Consider the following 14,758-nt stretch of genomic DNA (forward strand, 5'->3'; position numbering starts at 1 on the left):
GGTGGGATAAGGGAGGGTGGGAGGGAGACGCAAGAGGGAGGGGATATGGGGATATATGTATACATATAGCTGATTCACTTTGTTATACAGCACCAACTAACACAACACTGTAAAGCAATTATACTCCAATAAAGATGTTTAAAAAAAACCCAGAATACACTGCTTTTGGTATTTTATGAATGTTTTACAAAACAAACGGAGAAACAACTATTAAATGAATCTCTTTATGCAAAAACAACATTATATTTTCATAATAATGGTGATAAAGAAAGCTTTATCTACACTTGCCAGGAAAATCAGATACATACAGCCCCAAGTGTGTCCTCACGGGAGCCTGAGGATGTGCAGGTGCTCTGAGGCTGAGAGCTGCAGCGCTGGGGGTGGGGGCACAAGTAGGTGCATATCTGGTAATTTAATCTGTCTTCTGCAATATATACCCATTCTGGACCACCCTTGGTGTGCAGATTTAACCCTTAGTTAAATCAGTTAGAAGGTTAGAGATGGCAGAGAGAGGAGGGAAGAGAGAAGAGAAGTGGCTGCTATTTCTATGGCTACCTCCAGGAAGTCTTGGTCACCAGTAAATCAGGAAAGACAAATAAGCAACAGTCCCTTTCCCACAGGCACAGAAGCATGAGAAGCTCATTTCAGTATATGAAGTATGTATGGAAAAGGCACTTTCTATAAGAACATAGAATAGGGGCTCCTAATCCTTGAGGGACGGGGGAGTATTAAAAAAAGACTTCCTGGAGATCTCACCTGCAGCAATAGTGTGTAAATGTGGAGGGAGAGAAAAAAGGTGTGTATGAAGGGAAGGAGGTGGGAGAAAGTGTGGTCTCCATGGGGGTGGCGTGTATGTGCCTGATGTTTGAGCACAAGCTGTTCCGTGTTGCTGGAGCTTAAGGTCCACTATGTGGCAAGGGGTGCAAAACAAGCTAGAGAGATAGGCTCACTCTGGGCTGCGTGCCAGGATAAGGAAGTTGGATATTGTTCTCTATAGCATAGGGAGCTACCAAAGCTTAGCAGAAGTGACAATGAGAGATTTGCATTTTGGATGGATGACAGTGTGTGTTGGATTTAAGGATGACAGACTGCAAAGGATACCGGTTAGGAGACTGTTGCCATAAGAAAGATGATGAAGACTGTATGAAGACCATTGTTGGATGTTGATAGTAGGAACGGAGGGTATGGTTTCTGATTCCAAAAATATTTGGATACTTTGGTTAAATATGACTGAATAAACACATTCACTTAGATTAGATCCCTCCGCCAGACACACTGTAATAGTAGAGAGAGAGAGAGAGAGAGAGAGAGAGAGAGAAAATGGAAACAAAGGAGGACACAGAGATAATGCAAGCCATATCAATAATATTTTTACTCTGTAAAGTATTGATAGATGGACTGTTGATAGCTTCATAGAGGCTACAGAGAGCTGTAGTCTCAGCCTTCCTGGGGGAAGTCAGTAAGAAGGAAGCAGATTCCTTGAGCTTAAAGAAACCTGAACTTGCTCAAAGAATGGAGGCACCAGTTATCAGGGATGGGAATGTGGGGATGAAAAGAGGAGGAATGACTTAACATGTAGCACTTAGATTCCCAGATCCACCGGCCCATGCTGCATAGCCAGTTAACTGCCCATCTGCCACTTCAACAGGGCACAGGAAGTTTATTCTCTCCAGAGACTAATCACACAGGTTCTGGACCCAAAGAAACTAGGCAGAGCTGAGGGCAGGATAAGATTCAGGAGTGGAAATAGAGAGTAAGTGAAAGGCTGACACTCCCTTCTCCTGCTCACCCCTTTGGATTTTGACAACCGGAAATCACCTAGCATTTGTGAAACTTCCCAAAGAGAGCTGCAGTTCAACCAGATCATTAGTCATCACTAGTAAACAAGTCTTAGAGTGGCCCCCTCCCATCTTCGTTCCAGCATAGAGCATCCAATCAACTTTTAGTGACTTATCTTTATATATAAAAATATAGCTAATGCTCACCAGATATATAAGGAAGGCTGCTAACATCAAAGGCAGAACAAAAAAGAATACAGACAAAAAAAAAGAAATTTGGAGAAAACAGAGATAATGCAAGGAGGAAAAGAAAACTGCAAAGAAAGCCATAATTAGAATCAATGGAGAAGTAAATGATTTAAAAATACCATAATCAGAACAGGATGCCATAGAAAAGGACTATCCAGAGAACATGAATGGTCATATATTTTTTAGAATTTAAAAATTTCAATAGAATTTTGGAAAATAAATTAGCAAAAATTTTCTCAGAAAGAAGATAAAAATGAAAAAGGCACAGAATATGGAAGACAAAGGTTTAAAAAAGTAGAGGATAAGCCCAAGAGGTCTAATATCTAAATCATAGGAGATACAGAAAGACAACACAGAAAAACAAGAGGAAGAAATTATTTTTAAAAATACAAGGATATCACCAGAAATGAAGGAATGAGTTTTCAGATTTAAAGGGACAAACAGATAACTAGAAAACAAAAGAGAGAGGAAAGAAAAAAGAAACAGACTAACATTAAGGTATATCACTGTAAATTCTCACTCCATTAGAGATATATAGAGAATCTAAATTTTTGATAGGGAAGATGAAAACAGTTCACATATAGGATTGGGAATAAGAGTGTCATTGGACTTCTCAAGAGCAAAACTGCAAGCTAGAAGGCAACCAAGTAATGTTTAGACTTTTTTTTTTTTTTTTTTTACCAAGAGCATTTTTATTTCTTAGAGTACCAAGAACAATTCTGCATGTCTCAAGGGGCCAGATAAGGTCAAGGGTAAGTAGAAAAAGGAAAATGCTTAGACATTTTAAAGGAAAATTATTTCCAAACAAGAATTCTATACCTATCTAAACTATCAATCAACTGTCAGGGCAGATTAAAAGCATTTTCAGACATGGAAATTAATTTTAAAAATGATATATTCCATAAACTATTTCTTAGGAAGCCATTAGAAAATCTATTCCATCATAAGAAGGAAGTAAACCGAAAAAGGGGAATATAAATGAATTCCAGGAAGCAGGGGATCCATCCCACGATGAGTCAAAGAAAACCCCCTGGATAATGGTGACAGGCTGACAGCTGGGAAGAGGGATAGATAACAGATAATCCACAGGGAAGCAGAAAAATAGAAATCTTCATGAGAAATACCTTCAAGAAAAAAATAAAACAAGACAAAACAAACCAGATGGATTACCAGATCAATAATGTCAACATATTGAAAAAAGTTTTACAATTCTGGCAAAGAGTTTGGAGACGAATAAGTGAGAAGAATATAGAGAATAAGCCCTGTCCCCCTCAAAGGAGGCAACTAAGGGGGAAAAGTTGTTTCCAATAAAGGAATATAATCATATTATAATATTACGAGGTGTGTGTGTGTGTGTGTGTGTGTGTGTGTGTGTGTGTGTGTGTGTGTGTGGTATAGGAGAGATAAATCCTTATCTTTTACAGCTAAATAACTAAAAGGGAAAATCATGAAATCTCAGTTAAGCATGTTATTTAGAAACATAGAAACAAATATCAATAGAAACAGCAAGACATTTAAAATGATTGCTCTGGGAAGCAGAAATCAGGAGGGGGAGAGATGGGGTAGGGGGTTGCTAATTTTCATTATACATGTAGTTATACTACTTTGACCATTAAAACATGAGCATGTTTTTTGTTGATACAAATAAAGAATAAATATCACAAAAGGAAACAAAGGGAAAATCATCTGGATTTGAAGTTGGCTGGGTAGGTGAGGTGACAAAGGTAGAGTATTCTACGTGAATAATTAGATTAGGCAATGTGAAGCTGATTTTAGGAAAGGAGCAGGTATCTGGTGGCAAGAGCTATGAGGAAGAAAAAGAGATTAAGTTGCATTTTAGATATCCTGAGTTTGAAGGTGTATGTGGCCTCAGGATGATTTGATCAAACTGTATCAGGATTCTATCTTTCCTCTTTGCTTGTCTTTTGTTTGCTGACCTTAATCTCTGAGAAGAGCTTCTCCATGCAGCAGACGATATGGCTGTAAGCATATTGAGAATTACATAGTTTAGTTTGTGACCAGAAACTAAAGTATGCAGTCTTGTTTGACAGGTCTGAAAATTTCTGGAGATATTATGCAATCTAAGCTGGATGATGACATGCTCCCCTCTGTGGCCAGAGGCTGGATGTGTTACCAGAAGAAGGTGTCTTAAGAGAAAAGTAATACGCACCACATCCATAACTTTTCTTAAAAATTGTATTCCCTTCTTTCAAGGCCCACCTCAAAATATACCCTAATGATAGACGTTGTGACTACTTCAACTGGAATTCATTTAACGTTCCTTCATAACACCCATTGCTTTATTACCTGTATGTCCTTTATCATTTGTTGCATTTAGTTGAATTTTTTTATGTGTGTATATTATATCTCCTCTCTGAGATTTTAAGCTCCTTATGTGAAAGTGTAAAATGTAACTATAAAGAAAAACACTGGAAGGTTTCTACCTAAATAAGACTGACCAAGAGTAAACTGGGAAGTTTGCAGATTTTAATGATTCCACTACTCACATCTTACCTAGAAGGCCCTCTTGGTAATTGTTTTTGAACTTACTACTCATTCTTTTCTTAAAAAATATTTTTAAATAAAATTCTTTTAATTTTACAATTTTTAAAGATTACTTTCCATTTACAGTCATTACAAAATATTGGCTCTATTCCCCATGTTGTGCAATACATCCTTGAGCCTATCTTACACCCAACAGTTTGCACCTCCCACTCCCCCTCTCTCCCCACAGGTAACCACTGGATTGTTCTCTATTCTTTTGATATCTTCTTTTGAAATATTTGTCCTTTTCAAGATAATTACATTTTTAAACAGTCAAATCTAGTGACAGGTTTCATGAAGCAGAATTTCTGAAGTAAATTTTTGATAAAGATGTTTGATTTAGATTTAGATTTTTGAAATGGACAAATTCAAGAACAGTTTTCATGAATAAGGTAATGATAATATAATGATGTTTTTTTCCATGATTTGTAAATTGGCTTTGAACGTCTTTCTGAAGGAGTCCCAAATACTTTTAAACAATGAGGTTATTTATTTAGTAAACACAAACATAGTATTTATTGTATACCAAGCATCATTCTAAGTCCTTTGCGTGCATTAATGAGGAAGGTACTATTATTATCCTCATTTTATAAATGAAGAAACTAAAGCAAAAAGAATTTAAGAAACTAATGTCACAGACTAGGAAACAGAGTTGGGATTCAGTCCCAAATCCAGGTATTTTACCACTGATGTCATGCTATACTATCATGGTAATGTTCACTTTTCCAACATGATCACTAAAAAAGGAGGTGTATGCTCTGTCTTTGAGCCAAATCCATTCTCCCCAGTTTTTGTACAGCCTGTAAGTTACAGTTTTTGATGTCTGAAAAACAACAAAAGAGAATATATTGTGGCACATGAAAATTATATGAAATTGAAATTTTAGTATCCAGAAGTAAAATGTTATTGGAACACAACCACGTACATTGCTTTATGTATTGTCCACGCTGCTTTTGCAATATAACAGCAGAACTGAGTAGTTGTGGCAGAGACCAAATGGCCTGCAAAACCTAAAATATTTGCTATTTGACACTTTATAGAAAAATCTGCTGACCCCTGACTTAGAAAAATAATATTTTTGTGGATGTCTATGTTCTGACATATTTCTCAAAAGAAATTCCAAAAGAAACTGGTTTTAGTAGTTTATATTTTAGTGATTTGATTTGACATTTCTTATTTTAAATTAAATTCATTTTCATGGCATATAATAACATATATCCATTCATTCAAGAAATGTTTAATTCATATATGCCAGACACTGCTTGTAGAAAACACAGGAAAGTATAAAGAGTAAAATAAAAATTTTAGTATCATTATTTTACTGTCAGTTCTCATGCTCTCAAAAACATCTATAGAGTGCTTTGCACACTGTTAAGAGATCAATAAATCTTTATTAGTAATTAATTTTGTTGCCTTTTACACATAGAGTGTGTTTCCCATTATGTGCTGAATGGCTCCATATGCTTATAAAGAGATAAAAGGAAGTTATGCAGAGAGAGCTTTATGATTTAAAAAATGTAAAACATTAATGGAACTAGAAAGAGGCAATGGAGCACTGCAGCTGAAGGCAGGTCTTGGAGCCAGACTGTCTGCCTTCCAATCCTGCTATGCTACTAAATTCCTACTCAAGTTACACGTGGAAGCCCTAGGGTGGGAGATCACCCCCTCTCCTGGCTTCAGTTTCCTCGTCTGTAGACTTCTGTGCTTGAGATGAAAGGATCTGTACGGTCTCAAGGATTTTATGAACAGATACGCTGGCTTTTGATTTTTAACATTTCCATTAAGAGACATTGTTTGGTGTGATGTGGGATAACAAGGAGATAAGAACGAGGTCAAATAAATATTTACCATTGGCTAAGCATTAACCACTGCTTTGTAATATTAGATGAATTATTTTGTCCTCCTTTAAAAAGCAGAATCCTCACTCATGCGTGGATAAGCATATTGGTCCTTTCATTTTTCAAAGTGAAGTGAAAAATATATAACAGTAGAGATGAGTTTGATGCCTAAACAAATTGTCCAGAACTATAGTTAAAGCTGAGTAATTTTTTATCAAATCTAAACAGTTGGAAAGTCCTCCTTTATTCTCCAATTCAAAACATGATTCATTTAGAGATTTGTAGAGATGGGTAATAGCTCTTCTTGGGGACATATTTTGCACCTAGACTTTTAACTTTTATTATATCTATAGGACAGTAATATGAAATACTTATTTTAATAAAGACATACATTTGAAATATTGATAGTCTTTTAAGAGACTATCAACAAGACACTGCATGAGAAAATACTCACGAGTCTTCATTTAAAATAAAGTCTATGTCCTGTTAAACAAGGATTTATTTTTAAGTTTTAGCTTCTTGGGGTAGTTGCGTTAAGAAAATTGTTTAAAAACACTTTTCAATTAAAAGGCAGGTCACTGTTACCTGTGATATGTGTGTGTGTCTGTGTGTGTGCACTCACATGACACACATGTGCTGTGAACATAGGCTTATATTCACATATGCATACCTAGAAAGCCATCAGATGGAAAAGGAAATAAGGGAGATCCTTTTGTTTAGGAAGCTCCCTATGTGAATTTGCTTTAAATAAATAAAATAATAATCTGTTAGCCCAGTCATTATTTTGTCATTAATATGTATATGGTACATTGTCTTTTGGGGAAAAAGAATCATTAGCCAATTGTGATAACTATGATTTTGGAAAAAATAAATTAAATTTGTGGCCAGAACATTTACAACACTGACTCCACACCTATCAGTAATACCAGTATTCTAACTCACCCAAGTAATCTGCTCGTTCTGTAGAGAGGATAGACAAAAGCCGAAATGCACAGACATCTACTTAAAGAAAAATCCATCTTAGCAAAACAACAAAGCCCCACAGTAAATTCGTTTTATTAGAAAATTAAGCCCGTTTTTTCCCAAAGATACTATATAATTTTCATGTCCCAGATGATATTCTGCCTTCTAAGTTGTCCTTGTTAACATAGATCACTTTGCCCTGAATGGTGGCCAGGGTGGCTTTGCTCTTTGAGGCTACAAACCAGACAGGCTACATGAGTTAAACCAAGGGGAGGCTTGCCCTGTCCAGTTCTTGGAAGAGGAACTCCCAGGGAGAGGAAGTGGAGATGGGCATTCTGGTCAGGGGTTTCACACCATCTAAAGAATTCTTTTCCTCAACTACATATGTGGCATTTCTTCTGAGTCAGATGGAAAAAATATGTTTGAACTCATATATAAAACCTGCGAAAGGTTTCACAACCTTTTACTGCTTGTTTACTTAAAACAACAAAAGCTTGTTTTCCTAAAGCCCTTCCAATGCTGATGTTCTACAGTGTATAGTCAGAGGCACAGTTCTCGATTTACTCAGTGAAGGTCAAGAGTAAAACAGGCTAATGGATTTGTCCCTGGATCCCTGCTTCCCTGTGTTTCAGCCTCTTGGGATTCTGCCCTCCAGCCACACTGAACTTTTTGTTATTGTAATTGGCAATGCTCTTCCACCTCAGACCTTGGAACATGATGTTTACTCTGCCTAAAAGCTCATACTCTGCTTCTTTGCTTGGCTAATTCCTACTGATTCAACTTTCTTCATTTGACATAGTTACTGCTACCTTATATATGCCAACCTCCTTCCAGGCTTTGCTTAAATAAAACTTTTTCTAGGAAGCCTTTATTGGCCCTTCTAACTAGTTAGATGATCTTGCTACAGGCTCCCACAGCAACTTGCACTTCTATCATAGCCCTTAACATATTTTATTGTCCATCACTTCCAGTTTCATTGTCATATGGGCTTGACTTGTGAGCTTAGCGAGAACGGGGAATGGGTCTATCACCTTCACCTTTGTCTATTCCCAGGGCCCAATGCAGTATCTGGCACTAAGCAGTTGTGAAAAGATTCATACTGAGTGAACACCAAAAATAATGACCAGAGCTTTTAGTATAGGTATAAATATAAACAGAACTCCTTGAGAAGTAGAAAAAAGAAAACTGAAAATTGAACACGTTTGGTTTGAAATTCATTTATGCACCGAGTTCATTAGCCACATAGCATGTTTAATATTTAGCTCACTGAAAAAGTTCAGATATGTAGAAAAATTAGAAAATCAATGATTTTGATAAATCATTGATGAAATCAATGACTGTTCTCATTTCAAATGAAATAAGACATCATTGGGAGGGTTGTTATTTATAATCATCATATTGTTGCACATCAGTTAAAATATGTTATTTTCTAGAGACTGACCATTACCATAAAGAATAATTCAAATATTCTAAATATTGCAATCACATTTTAAAAACACTTTGCTATCTGAAATGAAACTTAAAAAAAATCTATCCCACAGCACATAATCATTTATTGGTTACCTGTATTAGTCAGCATGGGCTGCATAACAAAATACCATAGGCTGGGTGGCTTAAAGAACTGAAATTTACTCCTCACTGTTCTGGAGGCTAGTAGTTCAAGATCAAGGTCCAGCAGATTTGATTCCTGGTACCGACTCCCTTCCTGGCTTAACAGATGGCCACCTTGCTGCACCCTCACATGGGCTGTCCTCTGAATACATAAGGGAAGACAGCAAGCTTTCTTGTCTCCTCCAATAGAGACACTAATCCTATCGAATCAGGGCCCCACCCTTATGACTTCATTTAACCTAAATTACTTCAATATTCTAAATACAGTCACATTGAGGGTTAGGGCTTCAAGATATGAATTTTGGGGCACCCAATGCAGTTCGTAGCTTTATCATTCTAGAATAACATTTTAAGTAATACAACTTGAAGCCCTGGAAAGACTTCTTTTGGTGTGTATTACACAAAGTAGTACTGATTCATTAAAAAAAGAAATCTTTTTTTTCAATTAAGCACTGTTACTATGATGCAGGGGAAGTTATTTTTCTGGAGTTTGGAGTAATAGTTACTGACTTGGCATTATCTTTACAGGAATTGATATCATTTGGCCAGATATCACACAAGGCATTTCCTCTTGAACTTTTTAATGTCATCTTATTTAGACTTTCAGACCTGGCCATGAACTCAGAAGTCACTCAGTCCAATTCCTTTATTTAAAGATGAGGAAATTTAGGTCAAAGAGCTTGAGTTGCCCAAATTCCTAGCAAGTTAGTCAAAGTCTTTCACAATTTGCTTCAATTTACATTTTATCTAAATTGTCCTTCCTTCTCCTGCACTGTATATTTTCACCATACCAGATTACTTGGCAACTACTTTTCAAAGTCCTGATTGAAATCTCTCAAGACAATTCTGTCTGCACTGCCCAAACACAATTGATTATTCAGTTCTGTCTCTTTAGAATTCTTCCAAATGCTTGCATATCACTTCTTGAATTACGTAAAAGTAATCTGTGTTAATTTACATTCTTCATTAAATTATGAGCTTAGTATAGGACCTTAATAAATGATTTCCAAACTTCCCTTCTGAAGGTCATGTGGCTCATAAATGATATGTCAATAACGGAAATCTGGGTCTCCTGACTTCCTGATTAATGTTCTTCTTATTCCTAGATCACACTTCACTCTTCAGATACTTATTTTAGCGTTCTGGAAGGTCGTCGAGGGCAAAGCATTTCATAAACATAAGTCAGAGAAACCTCACAAAAGTCCTTCCCTGCTTTAGACGTGACATCCTAATTCACTGTCTGATGCCTACATAGTTCAAATACACCACAACAAAGAAAACTGTTGTATTTCTCAGGGGGCAAATTTACCCCAAGAATTCAGCACCAAAAGTCAAGTTTGAATTTTACTGTTATGACTCTGGCTTGTGGAAGAACTGGAAGAATAGTGCAGGAACTGAGTTTGGTCACGTTGTAGGACGCATATAGAAAAATCACTGATGCCCCAAACAGATTAAAGGTCATGATGTTAAGCCTGGGGCAATTGTTCTCTGAACTCTGGCACATTCTTACCGGGTTTCTGCTGTTTTATTGCTTTTGGCCCTTCCCTTAGGGTTTAGCAAGGATTGTGAAATTCTGAATAAAGTTACAAGAAGACAGGTTGATTCTCCTCTCATGATTCAAATTCCAACTCTTTTCATCTTCAAATTTTTTTTTGTCCTGGGAATTATAGTAGTTGAGATATTTTGCAACAGATCTGTTGTAGTCTTATGAAAATCGAGATGGACAAAAAACACCTATTTTTTAATGTTGCATGAATATTCAGAAGTAATAAGATATTAGAAATTTTAATAAGAAATTAAAATTATTTTAATAAGATATAGAAATTAATAAGATATTAGAAATTTTACATCCCCTGAAGATGTAAAAATGTCTAGAAGAAATTAGAAGAGGGCTACTTGATAATAAAAAATATAAATGCCACTTAGGGTACACATTTTATAAAAATACCTGTGTATATATTCTCATAAACTAGGTATTATCTTAAAAGAGATAAGGACTTTCTTAAAAATCCCCAGTTAAATCTTTAAAGCTAATCGTGCTATAACATTTTGTTCTATAAAAAACATTCTCCTATCCACCTTAAGTTTTTCTGGAACTAATAGCTGTAAGTCAGAAGATTCTAACTTACTAATTAACTGAAATCGACGTTATCAGAACAAGTCTCTTTTCCAATATGCAAGTCGAAGAAAGGGGGATGACCTTTGATTTGCATTTACTCCAAAAAGTGCTTGATTTCTCTGGTAAGTATTCTTTCTTATGGGTTTGCTTAGCAGCATAGACTATTATTAATTTACCTCCTTCGTTTTCTTCTGGCCTACAATAGGTGAAAGAAATATAATAAGACTTTTTTTTTCTTTTAAGAAACAAACATTAAATATTTTTCCATTTTATCCATTATAGTTTCTCTTTCCCAAATAATCACAGAACACAGGGTTACAATATCCTTGAAAGTACAACATAAAATTCCTGCTAAGGAAGGAGCCAGATGAAAACGTTAACAGAGAAAAGAAATAGAAAAGAGATGGTGAGTAGAAAAGATTCCCTTTGATATGAACCCAAGCACACAAGATGGCCATTACTTTTAGATTTTCTTTCTTTTCCCTTTTTGTATATACTCACTGACAAAGTTACACAAAAGAAGACTATGGTACATTGCAAGCTTGTGGAAGATATTTGTTTCCAAATTATTTGAAAGGTGATGCCTATTTTATTATGCAAAACAGTTACAAATTGTCTCTTTAAACAGTATTTGTTCTCTGTCCTCTCTGCTGCCTCACAAAACCTGGCCCATAAGCTGATCTGGAATTCCTGGCAACTGAAGTGGCTTATTTTGTATCCTTAACCCATCAATGTGGCTTTATTGGGTAATGTTATGCTCAGGTAATGCTATGTAAATCTGGGCAAATGAGTTTTACTTCAAGACCTGAGACTCAGATTATAAATGAAAACGGCCCAGTTCTGCTGTCCAAGTGCACCTGCAGCTCCGCTTGAGGTCAGGGGTAATTGCTACTATTGGAAGAGGTGAAGTTTACTTTCAACCGGTTTAGCAAAACACAACTTATTCTAAATACAACATCAGAGAGGAAATCTCAGCAAATCCAGTGATGTTGAAATTTGTGTGGAACAGCAATCCAAAAACTGGTTTTGTGACATCCAAGAGTGCTTTCAATTGTCTAAGGAGTTTTGCAAAATTCTTTAAGGAATTCTCAAAATATTCTTAACTGTTTATTACCAAAAAAATGATAAAAAATAAAATAAAAATATCAACCATGCCACGATTTCAGGAGAGACGATGGACAGTGACATAAAGTTAAGCAATGAGATGCTGTTATAACTTTTAACAAGTAGGAAGTTTAAGTTCTAAAGCATTACAATATGTACCAAAACATACATGAAATTAAACTAATACTATTTAGGCATCATGGAAAGAATAAACAGAAATGCGTAGCAAACTGCAGATGTGTTTACACTTGATGGAGTTTGACAGGAATGGGACAACTGCTAAAGGCAAAACTTATGAAGAGCTACTGTATCAACATTTTAAAAGTGGGTAAGCTGGGTTCTCCATTAGGCTACTTAGAAAGCATCCTCCCAGAACTGGAGAGAATACATTCTTTGCCTATCCCCACAGGAGACAGAACAACCTGGGTTCAAATGAGCTGTGTTGCCTTGAGCAATTTATTGTATGTCTCTTGAGTCCTAGTTTCCTCTTCTGTAAAATTAGGATAATAAAGCCCACCTCATTGGATTATTCTGAGAATTAAATGCACATAAGACACTCAGCACAGGGCCTTCCTTGCCCAGGGTGAATACGCACGCAATGCGTGTTAATTTACCTAAGGGGGTGTGTGTACATCAGAATCACTTGGGAAATTTTAAAACATACTATTTCCAGGGCCCCACTACAAACCAATTAAAATCAGAACCTGGGGTTAGGGACCATACATATGTTGGTATTATAAAAGCTCCCCTGGAGATTCTAATTGCAGTCAGGGTTGCAAACCACTGATCTAAGCTATCTAATTAGTCTAACAGTGGTTTTAAACCCTGGCTGCACTTTGAAATCACCTGGAAACTTAAACGATACTGATGCCTGGGTTTCTGTTTCTGATTTAATTTATACAAGGTTCAGCTTGGGAACTGGAAGTGTTAAACGTTCTTCAGTTAATTATTTTTTAAAAATCTCACTTTACTGAAGTATGACATACACAGAGCTGTACATAGTTAATGTTTATAACTGATGACTTTGGAGATAAGTATACAACCCTGAAGCCATCACCACCATCAAGGTCACACACATATCCATCACCTCCAAAAGTTTCCTCTAGCCCCCTTTGTTTATTTTTATTTATTTTTCCCCCAGTTAATTCTAACGTGCCCCAGGTTGAGGACCACAAAGAATTAGGAGGATGACACTTATCCTGTGTGTTCTGGTTGCATAATGTGTTTTATTTTATAAATAGTGTAATTTTTCTGATTATACAAGTAATCCGTGTCTCTAAAAATTATTGAATGCAGAAAACTGTGAAGAAAATAGTAATTTAAAACAATCCATAATCTCACCGCCCAGATATAAACATCGTCAACAGTTTGGTTTGTTTCGTCTTTGTATGCTAATTGTTTTACATGGTGGGGCTTATGCTGCATACACAGTATTATATTCCTTCTCTTTTTTATTTTACATTACAACACAATATTTTCCAATGTCATTTAAAATACATTTCAGGTATCATTTTAAAGAAGTAACCTACCCTAAAAAAAATCTCCATTACATATTATTATTTTGCATATTTCAAAGAAAATTCCAGACAAATTATCTAGGAACTTTTTGGCAAACTTCCCCTACCGAAATCAAGTTTCCCTGAGGAAGGAGTAGCCTCAAGCTTCTTGCTCAAGGCAGAACTCAAGAGGCTGACATTGGTATTGCTGCCCAAGAGTCCTCCTCATCAATCCCATTTATCAGTAATCTTCTACAAGGAAGTCATGGCATTGGATGCTGGGCAATGGGCCAGGTAATGATTTGAATGCCAAGCTAAGATAGACCTCCAACAGTCAAGGCAGGAAGAAGATGGATGAATGGAAAATGTCCTAAAACCAAAGAAATAAATCCAAACTCAGAGCCAGAGTCACTGGACACAGTAGACTGTCAACTACTAAGCATTTGAGAAAATCAGCAGAACTTGCCAGTTTCTTGCCCATAAGGAAGAAAGTATTGAGCAGTGGCTTAAACTGAAGCTGCTTACAGGGCAAAGATGAATTAGCACAAACTAAGTTCATCTAGTCTGCGGAATCAATCTAGAAGCTGAGGATAAAATTTTCAGGGAAGATGAACTCAGTGACACTAAAGGACGTAGAAGCTGAGCAGTGAAGATTCAATGACTTGCCGGAAGTTAACCAGTAAAACTGGAGAAACAGTCTGTGTTCGGGAGCATTGTAAATAGTCTGGCTTGGAAAAATTTCCTCGACATCGTCCAGAGTGGAGGCACCAAAGTGTGAAATTAGAACACTTGTCTTGGTGCAGTCAGATTTCTGGGTACTCTCTAAAGTGGGAGCCAAGCACCTGATAACGTAATCATCTCAAGGCTAAGCCTTAGGTGAGAGGTAAACTCGGATATAGGTTCACCTTTCCTAGATGCATTACCTCACAACTCTTCCATTTTTGAACAGGCACATCTGTTTCTCATAATCCATGATTAGTTATCTGTCCTCTAGTATTGTTGCCTATTTTTTAAATGTATGTTAATCTTCTTACTAAAACAAAACTATAAACAAGG

The 14,758-nt window shown here is 36.3% G+C and overlaps 1 protein-coding gene and 1 long non-coding RNA gene across 6 annotated transcripts in view; one reads left to right on the forward strand and one right to left on the reverse strand.

Annotated features, from left to right (window-relative positions):
• The window catches only part of DLC1 (DLC1 Rho GTPase activating protein), a 404,379-nt gene that overhangs the window by 253,302 nt on the left and 136,319 nt on the right, over positions 1 to 14,758 (reverse strand). The gene's annotated exons all lie outside the window — the stretch shown is intronic.
• The window catches only part of LOC309619679, a 38,249-nt gene continuing 23,491 nt past the window's right edge, over positions 1 to 14,758 (forward strand). Inside the window, exon 1 of the long non-coding RNA XR_014239152.1 lies at positions 1 to 14,758. This exon is cut by the window's right edge and continues 14,375 nt beyond it. This is a non-coding gene — a long non-coding RNA (uncharacterized lncRNA).

The sequence above is a fragment of the Balaenoptera borealis genome (assembly GCF_965194805.1).
Source record: "Balaenoptera borealis genome assembly, chromosome: 21".
NCBI lineage: Eukaryota > Metazoa > Chordata > Mammalia > Artiodactyla > Balaenopteridae > Balaenoptera > Balaenoptera borealis.